The following is a 15,000-nucleotide window of genomic DNA, read 5'->3' as shown; positions in this document are numbered from 1 at the left end:
CTAAGGGGCCTAAAGTGTGCCAAGAAAACATCCCCCACACCATTACACCACCACCACCAGCCTGCACAGTGGTAACAAGGCATGATGGATCCATGTTCTCATTCTGTTTACGCCAAATTCTGACTCTACCATCTGAATGTCTCAACAGAAATCGAGACTCATCAGACCAGGCAACATTTTTCCAGTCTTCAACTGTCCAATTTTGGCGAGCTTGTGCAAATTGTAGCCTCTTTTTCCTATTTGTAGTGGAGATGAGTGGTACCCAGTGGGGTCTTCTGCTGTTGTAGCCCATCCGCCTCAAGGTTGTACGTGTTGTGGCTTCACAAATGCTTTGCTGCATACCTCGGTTGTAACGAGTGGTTATTTCAGTCAAAGTTGCTCTTCTATCAGCTTGAATCAGTCGGCCCATTCTCCTCTGACCTCTAGCATCAGCATGGCATTTTCGCCCACAGGACTGCCGCATACTGGATGTTTTTCCCTTTTCACACCATTCTTTGTAAACCCTAGAAATGGTTGTGCGTGAAAATCCCAGTAACTGAGCAGATTGTGAAATACTCAGACCGGCCCGTCTGGCACCAACAACCATGCCACGCTCAAAATTGCTTAAATCACCTTTCTTTCCCATTCAGACATTCAGTTTGGAGTTCAGGAGATTGTCTTGACCAGGACCACACCCCTAAATGCATTGAAGCAACTGCCATGTGATTGGTTGGTTAGATAATTGCATTAATGAGAAATTGAACAGGTGTTCCTAATAATCCTTTAGGTGAGTGTATATCCCCCTTGAATGACGACGACGATGATAAAACAGACGACCTGTGGGGGGTTGGAGGGGGGTCTGACGGCTCAGGGTCTACTCTCTTCTAAGAGGGCGGTGTGTCGTGACGTAGTGAAGAGATAGGATAAAAGGCGCAACAATTCATTCATGGTTTAAAATTAAAGAGAATGTCTTACCCCAAAGCTGCGGACGTCGACAGGCTCTACAGGCCTCTTCAAACCCGGGATCAACCCTGGTTCTATTCCCCAGATTTTGTATACACTCCGGAACCCTCTGACTGCGGTTACCCTCCAAGACCTCAGACCCCGGTCCCTCAGGACGAAACAACATGCGGGGCGATGGATGTCCAAATGAGTCTCGTGGATCCCCAGCCTCTGGAGCTCATGGAGGGCCTCGATTTTGCCGAACTGTCTACCGTCTGTGCGTCTCAGGAGGGGGTCAGTCCAATGGATGTAGAAACACCCCACAAACCACCAGGCGACCCAATGAGCATCGGACTGTCTCGGGGGCGTGATGAAGATGCAGGATTTATGCCCGGGGTATGTGGCCAAGTAAGCAGAGTGGTTAAAAGCACCCTGGTGTATATTCTGAGTGCTCTCATCGACCGAGCTCTGAAAGAAGTCTGTCGGGGGTGTGAAGTGAATCACCCCAGTCAGTTGAGACACAGTTGTTTGTTTGAACCAGACCGTTACTATTTCCTGTTCTATTTCAACGTGTTTTACAGAAGACTGAACAAACCGTGGCTGAAACCGGCACTAATCAAGGCTCTGTCTTACTCCCACATACATGTCACTGCGGGACAAGTCCAGAAAATCATAGATGAGATTTTGCTGGAGCTGAAAAAGGAGCCGTTTATAATAGAGAAACTTGGGCAGCTGCTCAATGACCTGGATGAGCCAAGTAGAAAAACCGCTGGCAAGCTAAAAGCTTATTTCTTCCGTAAAGAAGTTAAAGCTGGGGGCAGCGACGAAGAATTCGACATCTACGCCACTGATTCAGACTCTGACCTGAACTAAGGGACTTTGAACATGGGGAATGTTCTGGACTGCTGCTGCAACTGGTTCTGTCATCAACACTCTGCAGCTAACCTGAGAGTGCTATTACACCATGTGCTTGACAGAAAAGTAGCCAATGCGAGCCTTTTCTCTACAGATTTAACCATCGATGAGGATCAACTTTCAAACCTGGAAAAGTTAATGGTTGCTGTAACAAAGACCGGGGGGTACGAACACTGGGATGAAGCGCTCAAGGGGGCCAAGAATGATATTAGGCCATTTCATCAACATCTGTATGACCTTTTACTGAGCATGTTTAATACCCCTCTGTTTACTTTTAAAATAGTCATATTGTTGTTTTATTTACATATGTAACTGAGGTGTGTGCCTACAAGATAAAGAAACAGGTATTTGTTGATATAGATCAAGTAACCAATCATCTGATTTCTTTTTGTCTGGACCATAGAAAAAATTGTTGTGTATGTTATACTTTTCTCAAATGTCTAAAAAGGGGTATCTGCTCTCCTGAAGTTGAATAAAAAACCTTGTATAAAAACTTTGGCGCATAGTGTGGGTCTGTGTGTTTATTTGGCAGAATGACTCGGCAAGCTCCCCAAATGCATGAACTATACTACAACCCAGCCAAGATTGGGGGTTTGGCGGGTAAGAAGGGTTTTCAAAGAGGACTCGCTGATGCCGGTGTGAAGGTTAATGATGTGGTTGTTTCAGAATGGTTACGGGAACAAGACGCCTATACCTTACATAAACCTCTCAGGATTAACTTTAAAAGAAACCGCGTATATGCAACTGACATAGACTCACAATGGCAAATGGATCTAGTCGATATGTCAAATTTATCAAAACATAACAATGGTCACAAATTTATGTTGATGTGTATCGATGTGTTATCAAAATATGCCTGGGCTCGCATTCTACATAATAAAACAGGTCGGGCGGTGACAAGGGCCTTTGAGGATATATTGTCCCAGGGACGATGTCCTAAAAAACTGCAGACTGATAAAGGAAAAGAGTTTCTCAACAGAGAATTTCAGAATCTACTGAAGAGACACAAAATACATCATTTCACCACCGGTAATGAGCTTAAGGCATCGGTGGTGGAGAGGTTTAACCGCACCATAAAGACCAAAATGTGGAGATATTTTACAGCGCTCAACACGTTCAAGTATTTTGATAAAGTTCAGGATTTTATCGATGCTTACAACCAAGGGTATCACGCCAGGTATTAAAATGAAGCCTATAGATGTTGATCAAAGTAATTCTTTTAAGGTCTATAAAAAATTATACGGCCCATTTATTAAGAAGGGGAAAACTACTTATAAGTTCAACATCGGCGATGTGGTTCGCGTTTCAAAGCTAAGGAGTACTTTTGCCAAAGGTTATGAACAAACATTTTCTGACGAATATTTTACAGTTACCGAACAGGTGGCTAGAGACCCCCCCGTGTACCGGTTAAAAGACTATGACGGGGAGGCTATAGAAGGAACGTTTTACGAAGCCGAGTTACAAAAAATTATTGTGGGTAAAGACATTGTATACAGAGTTGAAAAGATATTAGCTGAGAAAACCCAGAACCGGAAAAAATATGTGTTGGTGAAATGGCTTGGATGGCCTGAAAAGTTCAATAGTTGGGTCCCGTAACAACAGGTTTGTGATATTCAAGCCTTATAACTACATGCCCGCGGGTGTGGTGGGGGCATTACTTTCGATACTCAAGATGGAATCAGGAGGCTTCTACGTGACTCTACCCAGTAACGCCTCTCTCGATATATACCCTAAAAATGAAATATCCAGTTACACGGTACAATTTGGAAAATCTATAGATCTAAGGGGTTCGTGGGAAGTGGGGTTGGCGGAAATACAGTATCCTTACACTTGGGCTGTTTTACAAGATAAGGATGCCACCTTCGCCATTTTTGATGATGTTAAAAAGAGTCAATGGACATTCACGATACAAGGAGGTTATTATGACAATGTGGATACAATATTAGATGAGATGCATAAACAGTTCTCAGAAGGCACCCCCAACATCAAGCTATATTACAACCCTATTAAAAACAGAGTGTACAAGGTGTCAAAACCTTGTATTAGCATTCAAACCAACGGACAACTGGGGCGTATATTAGGGTTCTATTCTGACACAGAGAGCAGGTTCTCAGAAGTGGTGGCACCCTTCCAGGCTGACATCAGGGGCGGCTTTTACACTCTTTATGTGTATACGGATATCATAACACACCAGAGGGTCGGGGATAGCTATGTCCCCCTTTTGAGAAATGTACTTATTAAAGGTAAAAGCAATGACATGGTCACAATTACTTATGACAAGCCACACTACGTACCAGTCTCAAAGACCCACTTTGACAACATCATGATCGAAGTAAAATCGGATCAGAATATCAACGTACCCTTCCGCTTCGGTAAAGTTATTGTCAAACTACATTTTCGACCCCTGAAACAGTGTGTACATTATTAAAATGGCTACCTCGAGGGGTTATGTAGATCCTAGCGCCTATGTGGATTATTACAAGATGCAAGCCGGGAACGGCTTGCCCGGTTTTGTAGGAGCCCCCACAATGTATGGAGCCGGTCTAGGAGGACTCTTTCGTGGTCTCTTTAGAATGGCCGTACCCCTGCTTAAGAGAGGCTTTGCTATAGCCAGACCCCACTTGAAATCAGCGGCTAAAAATATTGTTAGTGACGTGTTCACCAATGTTATGAACCGGGCAGCTAGCCATGAGCAGCAGGAGGGTTCGGGTCTCATGGTAATGGCGAGGAGGGGGGGTAAAAGAAGAAACAGTATGTGTCCACCAGGGCGACGAAGATCCGTGGCTAACAAAAAACGAAGAATCTCTCATTCTCCAACATATCGTGGAAACACTCGGAGAAGGAAGCAGCACAAGAAAAAACCTGCAAAAAGAAAGTCTCAAAGAAAGACAAATAGAGCCTCAGGATACATCTTTTAAAAATGTCTTTTGTCCACAGTCTATCGGAAGAATGCGTCAAATCAGAACTGGATCTGTTTACAGTTCCATACACTCAAACGAGTATAGATAAGAGCATATATGTAGAGATACCCCCTCTTTCCGCAATTTCAGATACGGCCCCTCTGGAGTTTTTTATAGCTGGCAATGGCGAGGATTATATTGATTTGAATAACACATTTATTTTAATGAACTGTAAAGTGACTGATGAGGATGGCGATGCAATCGAGAAGACGGCCAACGCTGGGGTCATCAATTACCCGGTGGCCACCATGTTTTCACAGGTGGATGTGACCCTGGGAGATCGGCTCATTAGTCAAAGCAGCAATACTTACCCCTATAGGGCCATGATGGAGTGTATCCTTAATTATAGTGAGGAGACCCTAAGCAAACAGTTCAGCCCCGGCCTTTTCTTCAAAGACACCCCGGAAGCTATGGACGACCAGGATCCAGAGGGACTCAATAAGGGTTTGCAAAAAAGAACGGCCTTTTCAACAGAAGGGAGGACCTTTGAGCTAATGGGACATATCCATGCAGACATATTTTTCCAAGAAAAACTCATGCTCAACGGGGTAGACATTAAAATTAAAATGATCCGTAGTAAAAGTGCTTTTTGTCTGATGACCCCTGATACTGAAAAATATAAACTGACCATATTATCGGCCTCGCTGTTTGTGAAAAAAGTATCCGTCTCCCCGGCGGTTAAACTAGGACATGCGCAGGCTTTAATGACGGCAAACGCCAAGTACCCGATCGAAAGAGTCTATATGAAAGTCCACAGTATCCCCGCAGGGACACGGGTGATGAACCAGGAAAATCTGTTTCTAGGACAGCTCCCAAAACAGGTTATTATAGGTCTCGTGGATAATGATGCATTTACCGGGGTTTACAACAAGAACCCCTTTAACTTTAAACATTATAACGCGGAATTTATAGCACTGTACGTCGATGGTGTGCAGGTTCCATCCAGACCTTTTCAACCTGACTTTGAAAACGGCAACGCGGTTCGTGAATATTACAGTCTAGTACTGGCTACGGGTCGCCATCTCAAGGATCAACCTCTGCTGATCGATCGCCGGGAATACTGCAGCGGTTACCCCCTGTACGGTTTCAACCTGACCCCTGACGAAGAGTGTGGACAACATTTTTCACTGATGAAGACGGGCAATATGCGTTTGGAGATGCGTTTCAAGCAGCCTCTACCACGCACTGTAAATATGGTCGTGTATGCTGTGTTTGACAACATTATTGAGGTGAATCAGAGGAGAAACGTTCTGTATGATTATTATTAAAATGAACACCAGAGAGCTCAACCACATCATGAATGCCCTGGCCGGCTCACGGAAAGTGTTTCAAGGAGTCTACGCCTGCGACCAGCTGCCTAAATTTAAGATCAAGAATTTACCTGCAATGTACATAATCAACACACACCCTAAAAATATGCCCGGAGAACATTGGCTGGCTATTTATCTAAGGGAGGACCGCCGTGGGGAATTTTTTGATTCCTATGGAAACCCCCCGGATTTCAGACCTTTCCCTCGGAAGATCAATAACTTTCTGCTCAACAACTGTCAAGAAACCATTTACAGCGGTCGTCAAGTACAAAGTCTTCAGACCTTCACTTGTGGTCAACACTGTGTGTTTTTCTTATATCATAGATCTAAAGGAAGGTCATACCCCGATATTATGTCCTTGTACAGTGAGGATTTAGGCCAAAATGATAAAAAAGTGGCAGAGTTTGTCAGGACACTGTGGACCCCCCCTTATAACACAATTACTTACGACCCTAGCCAGCCATGTATACAGATGGGGTGTTCTTGTGAGGATTTTAAAAGATGTCATGCGTGCTAAAGTGAAAAAATAATGAAAACAGCCTTTGAATCATTAGTTTTGTTTTTATTCAACACAAATCTTATACAAAGCAGGGTTATGTTATAAATAAATGTACAACATTTGAAAATAAAAATAAAAAATAAAAAAAATTGTTTGTCGGTTCCTTATTTACAGGGGAGACAAATAAAAACATGAGATTAATAAGCTTCCCAACGATGGATAGATCCTGAGGATGGTTGCTCAGCACGGTCAGAGTAATGAGATATCGGCGTCAGATCAGTCGCCACCTCTTTACACAGACGGATTTTTTGTCGCGTTTCCTGGTTAGGGACTGTTGATTGGGGCATGTTCAGACAGGCCATCGCCTGTAGGAAAGCATTCCAGCCTACAGGTCGGTGACTATCGGGTACCTTATTAGTGCTAGTGACACTCTTCAACAAATCAAACATGTGTGAACCTTTGATCAGTTGTCCTTTAAAAACAAATTCACCCTGTTCATTCCAAGTCGTTACCCGCGGTTTCTGAACCATTTTGTGCAGAATATATTCTGCATGTCTTTTGCTTCTGGCCGGCATGTTTCTCAAAACATCCGTTACAACATCTCCCTCTGAACTCTCAACAGGTTCGGGCACCGCAACATCTTTATCAACCGTACCCCCCGCATCAGCCCCAGAACCATTTTCTTGAGAGGCCATGGTTAAAGTTAAAATGTTTTGATCTTTTTCACCCTGTCTAACCAGACGGAGGTAGCGCTGTAACGTGTTGCTATACATCTGGGCTTTGGAATACTGATTTAAATCGGCCCTGGCCAGTATAGCTTTCATTTCAGAGTCCAGGTTGTTTTCGGCCGTTTGTCTAATGGGCTCTGGCCCGACAACATTTTTTCTCAGTTTCTCAAGCTGCTCCTGAGGGATCAAAAACATTTTCTGAGCATATTCCATTATTAACCCACTCTGGAAGCTAGAAGACTGGTTAGGAAAGGCACGGCTATGCTCAACAGCGGTCCTATAAAACCTCCGGTTTGATTAATCTTCTTTCTTTTTCTATTAATAGAATACTTCTTATTAGCGATGATCTTGATAACCGCTTTTTGTTTTTTGAGTTTAGAATGTTGAGAAGGGGTTAGGGGTATATTACCGCGTAAGATGTTAAAAGCTATTTCACACAGGGTCTCGATCAAATCCGAGGGGGCCCCTGCCAGCACAGCTTTCCTATGGCGCGGGCTCCCCTCAAATAACATTTGCAAAAGCGGCAGATTTCTTTTAATCCGAACAGACATTCTTATTTATTTCCTTTTCTTTAGCACATACACTGCCGGCCAATCGGGCGGGCACAAACCTGTTCTGAGGCGAAAGTCTTCTGGGGTTTGTGCTTTTAAGTCCACAATCAAGTACCCGTAGGGTTTTTTGGTGGCATCCTCAAATGCCTCCAAAAAGAACTTGGTCTGGTTAGGGTACATTTGACGAGCCAAGACGGTGACCTGTAGTTTATCTCTGGGGTTTTTAAAAAGAATTATATAATTGGCATTTAAATTAATAGTGCGGCTTTTTTTACCTTGAAAAAATAGATTTTGAACTAAATAAATAATACTTAAATTCCTATGATGAGTGTACTTTGTGAAAGCTTTTTCCACTTCATTGTTGTCACCGGCCTGCTCCATCAGGTCATCAAGGATCACTAGATTAGTTTGTCCGGGCGGGAACAGGTCATCGTCACACAACGAGGCGGGGAGACCTTGCACAAATTTCAGATTATTTTTTTTTGATGCCAAATCATCGTAGAGAGGTTGCCAGCAAGAGTAACACCACACTATGTTGTCAAGAGCTTGGGACACGGTTGCGTCCACATCTTCTATGATGTTCTTTATAAGATAGCTCTTACCCGAATTGGAGGGACCGGCTATAATACAGGAGAAAGGGTGTTGAAGTCGGTTATCAAAACCACTGCTAATATCCATAAGGCAGAGTGGTATAATCAGTCTTCAACACTCTTTTATTGTACACCACCCTGAACCGTTTGTTTAGTGATCTATTTTCCAATGTGTACCCCTTTTTATTGCGATAGATCTGATTTCCGGCTGTAATAATCTCGCGAGGAGGCGCGTCTTTCTCGGTTACAAAACTTTGTACCAGGGTCGTCAGAGACTTGATGTTAATGAGCTTGTTGTTACAATGGTTCAGAGTGAAACCCTTAACTTTCATACAGGTCTTACCCGCAGCCGTTCTGTATGCGTAAGTCTTAGGACCCCCTGAAACAAACTCCACTATGTGGTCCTGAGGATCTAGCTCGCTCGTTAACTCCCCAAGGTAGTCCCCGAGGGGAGGGACCCAATCCCCTGGCCTGGTGACAAAGATTACAGAGTCAGTATCATGATAGAGCGTGCGTTCCTGCAGCTGATCCATTAAGTTGTACAGTTCAAGCCGGGCGTAAGCCGTGGTAAAAACCGCTATGAAAACATTAACGTTTCCCTGTTTGGTGGGGAAATCTTTAGGGGCCCTCCACTGGACCTGTGCCACATGGTCATTTAAGAATTGAAAGTGTGATACTGCATGTTGTTTGGAAAACATAAATTCTATAAACTGTTCAGGGGTTTTAATCAAGGTTGTGTTTAGACGGTTATTTCTTTCCCCAAACTTACCCCACAGACTGTTTAAAATCAGTTTGGACATTTGTCTCTTGGCGGGGTTTACAGTTATGTTCCCCGGCTCTAGACGGATCCCTTCCTTTTCAAAATATTGCTGAACGTACCGCTCTTTGGCCACGGAGTCAACACACCATGAGGGATAGCCCGATGCCTCCTGTTTCCCTTTCAGATGGGTCATAATGTACTCAGCAAAAAGAGTATCAGATTTTTCAGAAAAATGCCAAACCTCATACACCTTACCGACTCTGTAACCTTTCTCCACCGCCTTGTCAAGCTCAATGCTACACCAGACACCCGTCAGCGCTCTCTCGTCATCACTGTGCAGACAAGAGGTATTTTGATTTTCAGTTTCCACACACGTTCTACACAGAGGGAACATCAATTTTCCCGAACACCTGTAAGGCAACACGGGTAAGAACAGCTCGCGAGGAGGGTACATGGTGACTTTGATCAAACCAAAGTACTGTCCGATTTCGAGAAAGTCACGATAAACAATGGTTGGATGCCCCACCGGGTACATTTTGGTCTTGTTGACATAAGGGTACAGACTGGTGAAATCATAGTAATCTACTCTCTCACCCTCCTTTATCTCATAATGTAAACAGAGGGCATTGGTACGACCCCCAAATAACGCATCCCTGGGCTCTAGACGTTCAGGAAAGTCCAAGGTTTCCATAAACCGTTGTACCCCCACATCCTGTTGCTTCAGGGTCGTCCACGTGTGTTCCCAAATCACCAGCACATTCAAACCATAGGTGTTTTTTAAAGTTTCAATTCGTTCCTGGAAATCATAGTACATATCACCGCAGAGTTTTTGTGTTACGGGGTTAAAGGTGTTTGGGTCGAAGCACTGAGGACAGCCATGGTAAATACAACCAGCAAACTCATAAGCGGTACGCCGCCCGGACACGTCGCTAAAACCGTCTATGTAGTAAGGCCCCATTTTGACTTCCCCTTGATTTAAAGCATGTCTGATGAAGATGTTATCCCGGGCACTCAGATATTCCAGCCACTGTATGGAGACAGTCGAAAAGTTCTTTTGTCTAGCACGATAGTTGTCAGAAGTGGTGACCGCTATAGTGTTTTTCTGCAAGAAATTGGATCGATACATTTTCATACAGAGAGAGACGCTATGGTCACACTTTGCAAAGGGTCGAGACCCGATGTGTTGATAACCTCGGCGCGGAAACGCAAACAGGCTTCTTTAAGGATCACCACATCATTTTTACAATAAGCGGCCATCTCTTCTCGGAAATCAAAAACACCTCCCTTAACCGTATTGTACCATTTAAAGAATTCCTCCCTCTCATGAGACATCATAGTATCAACCCCATAATAAGAGGCGGGCGGGTAGGACCCTCGATAATTTTGAGTGTCCTTAGTATTAAAAAAATGGCAGAACCAACCTTTCTTCTGAGCCTCAAAACCCAGAGCTTTAGGCAAAGCGCTCAATTTCATGGGGAGGAAATTTAACGAGTCTATGTAACGTTGGTTGAAAGCTTCGTCGGTGAAACACATGATCTTGCTACCCTGAGCTATTATTTTTGGGGTCACCCCATTTTCCACCAGATACTTCATCAAAATGTAAGAATCATAACCCTTAGCATTGTGGGCAATAAATGTGTAATTGAGGTATTTTGGACCGCGATACCGCGTAAAGAAATCCCTGACACAACTCTCACCGCTAGCTGACCACTCACAATCCAACATGTCAATACAGTGTATATAATTAGCAACATGGACCCCGTTTTCTTGCCGGCATTCAAAATCAAAAAAGACATACCGGTTGTGCGGCGGCTCCTTTTTAACCGGCTGAATAAAGCACTGGTGTTCAGACCCCGGGGTTAAATCAGCATTACAGATCCTACATCTCGGCTCCAGACATTTGTGTGGTTTAACCTCATGAAAACGGTACTGGAGGCAACACTGCGGGCAATATTTAGTTTGATCACAATAACTCCGTTTTTTAACCCCCTCAGCAGCGGCCCTCTGTACCTTATGTTCGGAAAAACAGAACGCGGAGAGACAAATCCTTAAGCAATCTTTACATCGGATGGTAGGGGCCAAACCCTTACGACATTGCGGATTGAAACAGACGTTACAGTAACCGTCACAGCGGTGCTTAAGCTTATCATTGAAGGCCTTATAACACCAATGACAAACATACGAACAACCCAAAAAAGCCGTCAAACTCTTTATTCCAAAGTAATGACTATCACTTAGGAAGAGAAACAGTGTCTGTGTATGGGTTTCAGGATGTGTCTGAAATTTCACAAATACTTCCTTTACCTCACAACGGTACCACACAACAATTTTTAAAGACAACAACTCCTCAAACATGGTAATGTCTGAAAAGGCAACCATCTGTTGAGAGTTTAAGCCGGCCCTCTGATGAAGCATTAAAGCCTCTTGCATAGCTTGGGGTTCAGGCATGTCGGGGGTGAGTAGTTTTATTAAACTGTAAGCAAAACAGAGCTTATTGTCCCCATTGGAACTCACCACTAATTGCCTGAGCTTGTTCCTAATTATGTCGTTCTTCAAGCATTTCGACAGTCTTCTAAGTGCCCCACCCTCAGGGTTACGAACCACATTCATTACCAGAGACAGACTTTCATCAGCTAAGATGGATGCGTTACTTTGCAATAACGCTTCGATTTTAGCCAGAAATTCATCAACATCTAAATTATCTCCACTCATCATTACAGATAGGTTGCTAAACAAATCATCCCCTCTGAGTTCTAACTGTACAACATCTCGAGGTCTGACCCTTTCAGCAACCTGTTCAAGCATGTTTTGCAAGGCCTCGTGTATGTTGACAAATATTTCTGCATAATTGTCACAATTTAAAAGTTCTGCAAAATTAAAACGTTGAATCATTTCAAAATTGTTATAGGCCGGTCTATCTATAATCACGGGAGCACTGGTACTCTTGGCCACATCATCATTTTGAACAAAGCCTTCAACCCCTACATTCTCACAGAGCATGTCCTCCACAACCTTATCAGTCTCAGAACCCTCCACATTCCGAACACCCCCACTGCTGACATCTACAAAACCCCCTTTTTGAGGAGGCTCATTTAAAGCCTGTAAAAGTCCTTCAAAGATATCCAACCGGTTAATGTCAAGACCCTCCTCTATAGTGACGGCTGCTTCTGCCGCCGTACTGTGTTCTAATTGTCTCAAATCATTTATAATAGGGGCAGAATTTGGTCGGGGTAGCGTCTCCAAAGCCTCCACCATTTCAAACAAATCAGGGTGAACTAGGGGTTGAACCTCTATAAGCGCTACCGTTGGGAGGTGGTTATTTAGATCATTGACCATCTGTAACAGGTCGGGGTTCACCGGTAAGTCTGTTAATTCACATTCTATCGGGGGTGATTGGGGGTTATTTAAATCATTTATCATTTGTAATAGTTCCTGGTTCATTGGGACATCAGAGGAGTTCACAACAGGGCCGGGGATGTTCTCTCGGGAAGGTCTTTTTGGGGCCCTAACTTGATCATAATCCTTTAGTTTGTGAGTTCTTTTACCAAGTCCGGACATTTTTTTATTTATTTCTTATTTTTCCAACAACCCACAATAGTAAGGCGTTTTGTATCTATTAAAACATTAAATACGGTACAATTCATTAGTAAGGGTATTAATAAGGGTGTTTTGGCTCTCTATCACAAGGTTTTGCCCCACTAACACAAGTCTTTGATTTTGTAACAAAGTACGTAGCAACTCATGCCGACCTTCAGGAAGTAGCTCCGGGGGATGGTGTCCTGGCACAGCTTCAAAGGATGGTCGCTCCGGTAAATCTCGGTCGAAGGAGGCAGGGAGCGAGCGTATACTCACGGACGGAGACCAAGAAGGCCTTTGCGGTGACACCCTGGCCAATCGCGGTGTACTGTTCAGCGTTTCTGTAGCCAAGAAACGGGGATGGGGGGACGATGTTGAAACCTGTCCGTCGTTGGGTGGTGTGTCAACCCTGACTGACGGCGACCCCTGAGGTTGTTGGTTGCCTGTATTTGTTCCGACCGACAATGCGTCGGGCTGAATCTGGGTTGTTGAATTACCCCCAGAAGTCTGTGGCCTGAGTAGATGTTGGGGTGTCTCCAAGACCACCGTGGGGGATCCTCTCGGTGATCTCTCCGGGGAAGATGTTTGATCCCACTTAGACGGGGTAATTGTCCTCAATAGCTCATCCACAGAATGACTATCCCAAGAGTCTTGGGAAGAATAAAAATATACATTACATTTACATCTTTAAACGGCGACAGAAATCAAATTTAAAACAACATATCCAGGACCTTCAAAACCTTTAGCTTTTTTAGACCTTTGAAAATAGGCTTAGACATTCACTACAACGCCTTATTATTTACAGACAATATATTTATTAGGACTTGATAATAAATGTAAAACAGAGAAGCCTCTGTAAATAAACGGTTTCTTAAATGTTTCTTTAAAAACTGTAATATTGTTAATAAAACTTTTTATACACACACACACCACATTTCATTTTTAACGAACCTTCCAAGTGTAAACGCTTCCTGATCCCGGGACTTCCTGTTTCACAAACGTTTTCACGATCTGTTTAAATATTAAATACAATGAACACCTTCAAGCCTTTTCCTACAGCCACTTTAAAACAGAAGTATAATTGCGGAAGATAAGCCAAACAACTTACTAAAACCTTTCGGACAGCTTTACTTCCTAACCAGACGGTAGGACAATCGGTCATTTCTAAACACATGCCCCAGAAACAAGCCTAGACCTGTCCGGACTTCTAAAGATCTTTCCCAGAACCCCCCACCCTACAGGAAATGGGCACCCATCGCTTAAATATTAGCCCTCAACGGGCAAACAAAGCCCTTTTAAAAACATTAAAGTTTGAAAGATCTTACTTACCTCCAAAGAATAATCGTTTCTTATGTTTTTCAGCTGGTTTAGCTTTTTGCACTTCTGTGGAGGTAAGAGACATGTTTAACCTTTAACCACCCCGCTTTATAAAAAGCTTTAACCTCTTACAAGCGGCAGATATATACTCACCGCTATCAGATACAGGGGCTGACGGCCTTTCAGATTCTTGAAAGGTTACGGTTCTCGAAGGTAAAACGAAACAAGACCTCGATGTGAAAGGCCTTTCGTTGTCTCGAACCACGTTTCTTAATACTGTTAGAAAGGATAATTTTTTTAAATTAACAAAACTGGACTCAAACATCTTACAGAAACGTTATACAAACAAACAGGGGTTTAGTTCTTACCCGGTCGGCAGACAGCCTGTCTAGGGACAACCACTTCTCTTGGTTGATCCTCGGAGACATTAATCACAGGCCTTTCGATAGTTTCTGTGTAATTAAAGAGACCGGCATTAATATATATTAAAACGTTTTCATAACTCTAATGAGCCGCTTCAAAACCACACACACACCCATACATAAGAACCCATGAGCGCAAACACAAAAATCTTACCGTCGTTGTTCCAGATGATATCCTCAGCGTTGGGAATTAACTCCTGTTGACTGGCTGAAAAATAATTTTACAGAACTTAAAACAGATGTTATAACCTTATTTACAATACATGCACACAACACGCTCTGAGTCAATGAAAATAATCTGAAGACTTACCTAAAAACTCGTTTAAATCGAAGTCATTGATGTTGTTTCCGGACATTGTTGATCTTTAGGCTTAAATCGAAAGGTCAGTACGAGTCTGTCGAGCTGAAGACCAGACCTTCATACTTATACTGATGGCCAGATGCCGGATCT

General features: G+C 43.4%; 1 long non-coding RNA gene across 1 annotated transcript; it reads right to left on the bottom strand.

Annotated features, from left to right (window-relative positions):
• Positions 1 to 13,353: 13,353 nt before the first annotated feature.
• Positions 13,354 to 14,194, bottom strand: LOC136725594 (uncharacterized). The gene is made up of 3 exons (XR_010807618.1): positions 14,140 to 14,194; positions 13,762 to 13,821; positions 13,354 to 13,460 (listed from the first exon to the last, which is right to left on the bottom strand). It is a non-coding gene; the product is annotated as an uncharacterized LOC136725594 (long non-coding RNA).
• Positions 14,195 to 15,000: the final 806 nt, after the last annotated feature.

The sequence above is a fragment of the Amia ocellicauda genome, unplaced genomic scaffold, assembly GCF_036373705.1.
Source record: "Amia ocellicauda isolate fAmiCal2 unplaced genomic scaffold, fAmiCal2.hap1 HAP1_SCAFFOLD_215, whole genome shotgun sequence".
NCBI classification, from domain to species: Eukaryota; Metazoa; Chordata; class Actinopteri; order Amiiformes; family Amiidae; genus Amia; species Amia ocellicauda.
The sequence above is the reverse complement of the archived record's forward strand: the minus strand, read 5'-3'. Positions and strand labels throughout refer to the sequence as shown.